The sequence below is a fragment of the Ovis aries genome, chromosome 20, assembly GCF_016772045.2.
Source record: "Ovis aries strain OAR_USU_Benz2616 breed Rambouillet chromosome 20, ARS-UI_Ramb_v3.0, whole genome shotgun sequence".
Classification (NCBI taxonomy): Eukaryota; Metazoa; Chordata; class Mammalia; order Artiodactyla; family Bovidae; genus Ovis; species Ovis aries.
Window position 1 is genome coordinate 41,943,467 of NC_056073.1, and position 8,696 is coordinate 41,952,162.

The 8,696-nt window shown below is 47.5% G+C and overlaps 1 long non-coding RNA gene across 1 annotated transcript; it reads right to left on the minus strand.

The window, feature by feature from the left end:
- Positions 1-1,970: 1,970 nt before the first annotated feature.
- LOC132658285 (uncharacterized) lies at positions 1,971-4,661 on the minus strand. The gene is made up of 2 exons (XR_009597694.1): positions 3,178-4,661; positions 1,971-2,183 (listed from the first exon to the last, which is right to left on the minus strand). It is a non-coding gene; the product is annotated as an uncharacterized LOC132658285 (long non-coding RNA).
- Between the last annotated feature and the right edge of the window lie 4,035 nt (positions 4,662-8,696).

An 8,696-nucleotide genomic window follows, 5' to 3' on the forward strand; every position in this document is an offset into this window, starting at 1 on the left:
GTGCCTGTACCCAATGCGGGCAGAATGGGGATTTAAAGGAGCTTTCAGATGGGCCGCCAGCAGGTCACCTCACAGGCTTTGCAGTCAGTGGAACGTGAAAGAGATGTATTTTCACAGGGGATTAAGTCTGATAGATGCAGACAGCCTTTTTCTCTGTGGGTTTGTCATCACTTGCTTTGAATCCTACAAAGAGCTTTAATGCAGGATGAGAAGCCATGCAAACATTCAGTAACCAGGTGTACTTGCCACTTTTAAATAATTATTTCCCTTGGACAGCAAGGATATCAAACCAGTCAATCCTAAAGGAAATCAACCCTGACTATTCATTGAATGGACTGATGCTGAAGTTGAAGCTCCAATCCTCAGGCCACCTGTCGCGAAGAGCCAACTCTTTGGAAAAGACCCTGATGCTGGGAAAGACTGAAGGCAAGAGGAGAAGGGGACAACAGAGGATGAGATGGTTGGATGGCATCGCTGACTCAGTGGTCGTGAGTTTCAGCAAACTCCGTGAGCTAGTGAAGGGCAGGAAAGCGGGACATGCTGCAGCTCATGCGGTCACAAAGAGTCAGACACGACTTAGCTACTGAACAACAATCACGACTAAAGCAAAGGCCTTTTTATGAGAGAAAATGGAAACTTTATATAAAGTGTGCAGTTTAGACAATATCCTAGATCACTCAGAAAGAAACAAGTAATCAGCCAAGGATAAGGAAGGGTTTACTAACCTAAAGTGGATTGTCTGGCTTTGCGCATCATTCTTCCATTCAGCAAGAGTTGATGTCTCTAAACACCCATCTTCACTAGGTAAATCTCTCATTCTCCTTCATGCTTCTTGGGCAGAGACAACGCTTTCTCTCTCTGTAAGCAGAGAACTGCCCACAGAAACGTCCAACTCCAGAGGTCTTGGGGCAGCTGTGCCTTCAGGAAGTCCCTCCTCACTCACTGTTGCCAGTTAATTTGGTTGAGAGTCTCCATTGCCTTGAGCCTCCCAAGTGGCCAGTGGTAAAGAATTCAGGTTCAATCCCTGGGTAGGGAAGATCCCCTGAAGGAGGAAATGGCAACCTGCTCTAGTACTCTTGACTGGGAAATCTCATGGACAGAGGAGCTTGACTGGCTACACTTCATGGGGTCACAAAAGAGAAATCCCATGGACAGAGGAGCCTGGTGGGCTACAATCCATGGGGTCACAAAATTGTTGAATGAGACTTAGTGACTAAACAGCAACAACTCCATTGCCTTATCAATGCAGCTCAGGAGGCAAGAGGAGGTGACGTCATCAGGCCTGGAGAAGAATCACCAATCAGGACAGTGTCAGAGCATCTCTTGAGATGCTTCATAATGAACGCTTCCATGGGCAGTCCTGTCCCTATTTTGACATGGAGAAGGATGACAAAATCAAGGCTCCCCCACCAGTGACAGAATTTCTGCCCGTGACCCCAGTTATACTCAAGCAATTGGCTTCTACACAACCTGTTTAAAACAGGACACATGACAAATCTCTCAAAGGTCAGTGGAAACAGCCACAGTCTGTTCTAAAATCTCAGTCAAGGAAAAAAAAAAGCCACACGGAGTAAGAGAACATACAGGATTAATGATCTCCCCACTCAGCAGGGAAAAACCAACACCAGCTGGGGGATGGATCTGTCAGAAGCAGCGAACAACATGGGCAGAGACTGCTGATAAGCTCGTTCATTGCAGACTTTGAAATACAATTTATTGTTACGTGTAGAACATGGAGAAGTATCATTCTTTGCAGAGGATAAATACCCACAAATACTCATGGCCCAGTGACAGACTTCATCTCTTTGGGGCTTCTAATTTTTTCCTGACCCTGTGCCCTTGTTGCCATACAATTCATGGGGTATGAAGTAGGGAAATTACAAATATTAGGTTTTTTAAGCAGTAGTCACAAAGGCACAATGTGTTTGTAATATGCATTTTCATGGAAAAAACCATCTCAAAAAGTCAACTTATTCACAATCATACTTGTTTATTCAAACATTTGAGGTAAAACTATACCAAATGTATATTATTTCCATGTAATGTGTATTATATTCTTTATATTAAAACTGAAGTTGTTTTGAAGGGATTCCAGTTTAAATTTCCTTGATATGTTGGGAGGCACATGTTTCCAGCTGCCCAGCTCATAAAGGCCAAAATTTCTATAATGACAGCATGATTACCTGTAAGGAGAAAATAAATTCAAACTCCATTCATATGGTTTAATTCCTATGATGTCAAACCAATGTAACTGATTTTTAAATATCTTTTACCAGGCATGAGACTGGATTAACTTAAGGAGTTAAATTCACAAATAATCTAATAAAGATGAGACTTGAACCCCTAAGTCATCTCAGTGTAGACAGCATGTCACTTCCTTCCACAAACCTTTTACGCTCAGTATAACTAGCAACTTTAGCTTTCCCCTCTCTTCGAGCACCCTGACAATGGTATCTTCATGGAAAGTGAAAGAAAGCAAGAGAGCAAAGATGACCCACAAACTGGGGTGTCCCAGCTGGGGGTCAGTCAGGGTCCTAGAATCTTTGCCTGAGAGCATTAGAGCGTCACTTGGAGATTGGGTGTAGAGCAGCAGAATTGAGGGGTTCAGAGCCCGAGCCAGCAAGGGGAGTGGGAGATGAGTGTGAAATGGAGGATGAGGCAATCGAGGGGCGCAGACCTCGAGGCTCTTCTCCCTGCTCCAGGCTTCCAGGTGAAAAGCCTTAAACTGGAGATGCAAAAGCTTTGCAATTAGACTCGATCAAAAAAAAAAAAAAAAAAACACAAAACTTCTAAGTAAGACCGTCATTAAGATGTAAAACTGGCCAGGAAAGCTGTGGGGTCAGACAGAGAGGTCAGAAAGTCGGGGAAGAAAAGACGAGGATGGAGACCAAGCATCCAGCTTCTCCCGCTGACGCTGTGCCAAGTCCGGTCCGTTCAGGACCAGCCACACCAGGGCGATACTCCCAGCCGTGCGAACCTTAGACCTTTGGTGGATAAGGGAACTTTCTTACCTGGACACTCGCTTGGACTCCAGACAAGCTTAAATTGGGGCCAGTAAACAGAGCTGCTTCCTTCACTAACCTTTAAATTCGGCTATCCCGAGCTAAGGGGGCCACCCTGGTCTAGACTCCCCTGTAGCCACTAGAGTATTCAGAGTTCTGCCTGCTGAATATTCACCTGTTAACACCGAGCCTGAGATGGCACTGTCTCCACTGTTTTCAGGGAAGGGAGGGCATGCCGCATCCTGGCCGGCGAAGAAATCCTGCACTGACTTCTTGGGGAATCGTTAGCCTGCCAGCTGAGGGTTGTTGCAGGCGCAGACCCAAGAACTGGAAAATGTCAGGCTCTGCTCGGCAAGTCCCTTCTGTGACTGAGAGGAACGGATGAGCTTGGAGGGAATAAAAATGGGACAACGGCTTAAAGCAACCGCATGAATCCACCAGCCTCTCCCTGACCCTTTTAGATGGAGTGAGAGAAGAGAGAAATAGAGGAGAAATCCCTTCCAGTCATCTCGCCCTCATGCAGTGGAGATGTTACCTTTCTGTGCACGTGAAATTTTTCGTATTCTAAATTTCAAGAACTGGTGAAGAGCTATATATCAGTATTTCTCCCTACTTACAGTTCCCTCTCTGCATTTTTTGGTGTATGTGTGTGTTTGTACTGATGTATTGGATTAGCCAAAAAATTCATTCGGATTTTTCCATAAGATGTTACGAGAAAACCTGAAGAAAATTTGTGGTCAACCCACATTAGTGTCTTAGAACTGCCATAACAAATGATCGCAAATATGCTGGCTTCAAACAACAGAAATTTATTCTCTCACTGTGTTGTACTCAGCTTCCAAAAGACCATGTCTTATTACAACTTGGAGCCCAGCAGGTCTTTTTTGAGGCTTCTATAGAAGAGAAATAAAAATGTTGTTTCTAAAGGAAAATCATCTGAGACTTACAATTCTACCCTCCAGTGAAGACATTTTAATTATGTAAAACATTTAGATTCTTGTTGTCTTAAACGTCTCTATTGCTGAAGATGACGTGGGATTTATGTGTTTCATAACCAAAAAGTCCATTAAAGTGTTACTCTGCGATTAATGAAAAAGTCTGCCCTCTGTCTCCAGAGGAAAAGAAACATTACAGGCAGCTTCAAAAAGAGCAGTTTCTTCCTATATTGGTGTTTCTTACAAAAAAAAGAAAAAGGCATCCAGGCGGTTCCCCAGAGCACCCTGCTGTATGCAAAGAGTGAAGGGATGGAAAGAAGGAAAGAGGGAGGGAAGAAGGGAGAGGAGGCTGCTTGATCAGTTTCAGAGCTTGGTCAGATAACAGTTTAACCCTGTTTCCTCGTATGTCTCTGTCACTACAGTAAGCAACTGAAGGGCAGAAGCTGTGACCTAATCAACAGTATGAAAGTGAAAGTGTCAGTTGTGTCCGACTCTCTGGGACCCATGGACCGTAGCCCACCAGGCTCCTCTGTCCACGGGATTCTCCAGGCGAGAATACTGGAGTGGGTAGCCATTCCCTTCTCCAGGGGATCTTCCTGACCTAGGGATCGAACCTGGGTTTCCCGCATTGCAGGCAGATTCTTCACTGTCAGAGGCACAAGGGAAGCCCACGTAATAGGGTCTAACAGGTGGTCAGTGAAAGCTGAACCCACGGATGCAAGTATCAATGGATAGATGCATGGATGAGTGCATCAAAAGAAGGAAGGAAAGAGGGAGGAAGAAATAAATAAATAGATAAAATAATGGTAAGAGGTGCAGTCACCTTGGCCCTCCCTTTTACCATTTGAAGAGAAACACAATTCTATCAGCCTTTGTATGTGCGTGTGCTCACTCAGTTGTGTCCGACTCTGTGTGGCCGCCCGGACTATAGCCCATCAGGCTCCTCTGTCCAGAGGATTTCCCAGGCAAGAATACTGGCATGGCTGCCACTTCCTACTCCAGGGGATCTTCCTGACCCAGGGATCGAACCTGCATCTCTTGCGTCTCCTGTGTTGGCAGGCAGACTGTTTACCACTGTGCCACCTGGGAAGCCCGTTCTATCGGCCTTTACGCTCTCATTAGTAATGCTTAAGGAAATGAGGTGTGGTAAGCGTATAAAAATCTCCAGGTTGCCCTTAGGGCCTTGTGTAGTCCACAACCCACACTTTCTCTTGGCCCAACGAGAGCTGCAAGCCTGCAGATCTGGAGGAGAAACAATGAAGCACGTGTTTTTAACCTCTGACGTCTGGCATCAGCCTGCTCTTTCAGAGAGGGCAGTACGCTCTCATGTCCTGACCGCCTTCTCACTCCTAGCGAGGAACTGACACAGCGTGTCTCCATCACGCACATGAAGACTCTGAGGGTGACCAAGGGATGCGGAGCTTCCAAGGTCCAGCAGCTGGATTCTGAACCTAGGTTTTCTGATGCTCAGTCCAGCACTTATTCCCTTCCACAGGTAGAACTATAGTGTTCATTGGTGTCTTCATGTCATAGAAATCAATGTTCTCTGTTAATGTAAAAGTCTCAGGAGTCTGCATTGCTGAAACAGACATCAGTTAGTGGTGCGATGTGTCAGGAGGGAGAGAACCAGCTGTCTCCGGCTCCCGGGTCAGTAATTCCACGTAAGCCATAGTTATAACACCCAACAGAGAGCTGCAAAGTGATCAGTTCAACCAGAGGAAAAAAGCAAAGTGTTCTCATTCAGCCAACTTTGGAGAGGCCCTTTGAGGATGCCCCTCTGAGCATTAGGCTGGTGGAAGGAAAAATGCCCGCTGGGACCCCTGCCAGTGCACACTGACAGGCTCATGTGTCCTCGGGTGGGTCACTCGGTTAAGTGTGCTCCAGTGGAAGAAAGCGAGATGAAGGGCAATCCCTGAAGGTGGTAGGGGAGGGTGCATGAGCTGGCTGCCAGGCTACCTGTGGTGAGATCACAGGCACCAGGGGAGAATGGGCATGCGTGGCTACGCTGTGCTGAAAGGCATACAGCAGGTCGATGCTGGGCTTGGCCATAACATCACCGGGCATCGGCCTAGGGCAGCAACTCCTGAATGCAGAGGCAGGAGGCTGGGGAATGAATGGGGCTTCCCTGGTGGCTCAGAGGGTAAAGAATCTGCCTGGAATGCAGGAGATGGGTTCAATACCTGGGTCAAGGAGACGCCCTGGAGAAGGGAAAGGCAACCCATTCCAGAATTCTTGCCTGGAGAATTCCATGGACAGAGGAGCCTGGCAGGCTACATACAGTCTGTGGGGTCGCAAGCATTGGGCACAACTAAACGTGAATCAGGGTCCATATTCTCCACCTCCAGGCCAATCCCCCTGAGTATTTGTGAGAAGGAAGCAGGAAGCAGTTGACGTGGCATAAGGAGAACAGGTTTCTGAGCCACACGAGCCAAGTAAGATGCTGGCTCTGCAAACTACGGAATGACAACTGAGTTCAGGCCCTACAGCTCCTCAGAGCCTCGGGTCCCCCACCTGCTGGGGGAAAGACGGGACTGCTCCACCCCTTGAGAAGGGCAAGGCTTTCTGAGGCCCTGGAGGTACCTGTATAAGGTTAAAAGTGTCAAGCACTCATCTAGCAACTCCTTAATTCCTCCAAGACGTGGGGGGCTCACTACACCAGGACACAGCATCACAGGCTCCACAGTTTAACTCTTCCTTATCACGAGTAATTTTAAGAAAAGTAAGAAATGGGCCCAGAGACTGTCATACAGAGTGAAGTAAGCCAGGAAGAGAAAAACAAAGGTCGTACATCAGCATGTATACATGGAGCTGAGTTACATGGTACAGATGATCTTACTTGCAAAAGAGAAACAGGGACACAGATGTGGAGAACAAATATGTGGATGCCAAGAGGGGACACTGGAGGGGGGATGAATTGGGAGCCTGGGATTGACATATATACACTATTGCTATTATGTATAAAATAGATAACTAGTGAGAACCTACTGTGTGGCACAGGGAACCCTATTCAATGCCCCTGTAGTGACCTAGATGGGAAGGAAATTCAAACCCGAGGGGATACAGGTATGCGTATAAATGATCCACTTTGCTGTACAGTAGAAAATAACACATCATTGTAAAGCACCTATACTCCAGTTAAACCTCATTTGAAACATTTTAAAACTAAAAATAAATAAAAATAAAGTAAGAAATCAAGGCATGTAATGAGGCAGTAAGTCTTCCCTGGTGGCTCAGCGGTAAAGAACCCACCTGCCTGTGCAGGAGATGTGGGGTCAATCCCAGGGTTCGGAAGATCCCCTGGAGGAGGAAATGGCAACCCACTCCAGTATTCTTGCCTGGGACAACCCGTGGACAGAGGAGCCTGGCAGGCTGCTGTCCATGGGGTCACAAAAGTCAGACACAACTTAGCGACTGAACAACAAAAAATGACCCGCTAGTGATTCTCTTCTCTGAAGAACAACATCCCTTAAAATGGTGCTGCAAATTAGAAACCCAACTTGCGGCAAGATTTTAAAAAATCGAACTCCTACACTCAAAGCTAGCACTGCCCTGCACAGAACCATCCACTGTGGCTCAGTTTAATCTTGGCTCTTTAGCTTACACGCTTCCTTTCCTAGTCCCCCAAATGCTAGATCTATATTTTCTTAGTAGGACTATTACTTTGAGGCTCTGTAGAGCTATGTGTTTAAAACAGAAAGAAAAGAGGAAAGGGAGGGGGGAGGGGAGAAGGAAGGAAGGAAGGAAAAAGAAAAGAAAAGCCTCCTGGTTTAGCAGGATGGCATGTTACTTCTGCTTTCAAGCTCCACCAATTAGCCCCAGCACATGGTTTCTCTTGGCAGCCTTCTGCTTCCCATCACAGATGGTATGGAAAAGTCTGACTGCTGACTTTCTGGCTCTCCTTTCCTATTTCCTCTCCCCACAGCTAATTTAAGAAAGTCTACGTGATACCAGGACAACTGTTTCCCCTGCCCTGGCCGCCTCCAGCCCCCCACAGCCACGGCTGGTCCCTCCAGCCCCCGAGCCTGACCTGACAGCCTCCTTCGCCAGTGCCATGGGACTGAGTGACACCCCCTTCTGAACTTCAGGGCTCCTCCAAGATCCAACTGCCTCACGTCTGAAAGTCCCCACCCTCGCAGTTTGGGTCCAGTCCATGGAGCCGGGCTATTCCCTAGTACACCAGTGCCTCACTCACCCTGGGCAGGGAAGTCCCAAAGTCTCCAGTTCATAAGCCAAATTCTGGGTCTACCCATCGCACCCTGCAAAGGCCAATCATTTCCACATGCTTATCAGCAAGTAGACAAGATTCAACAAGCTCTCCCCATGTAGCCCCACCTGTGACTGAACCTGCCCAGGCCAGCATCTCCACCTGGGGGCTTGCCTAGTCCACACTGCACTTCTTTCACTTAGCTCCCGGGGCAGGCAGAGCAAAACAGAGCCTTCTGCTGGATGGGAAGGAGCAGGAGGGATGAGGCAAGACACACTCTCAGCAGTTTCTGAGGACAAAGTCCAATCTGCTGCTGCTGCTAAGTCGCTTCAGTCGTGTCCAACTCTGTGCGACCCCATAGACGGCAGCCCACCAGGCTCCCCCGTCCCTGGGATTCTCCAGGTAAGAACACTGGAGTGGGTTGCCATTTCCTTCTCCAATGCATGAAAGTGAAAAGTGAAAGTGAAGTCACTCAGTCGGGTCCGACTCTCAGCGACCTCATGGACTGAAGCCCACCAGGCTCCTCCAGCCATGGGATTTTCCAGGCAAGGGTAC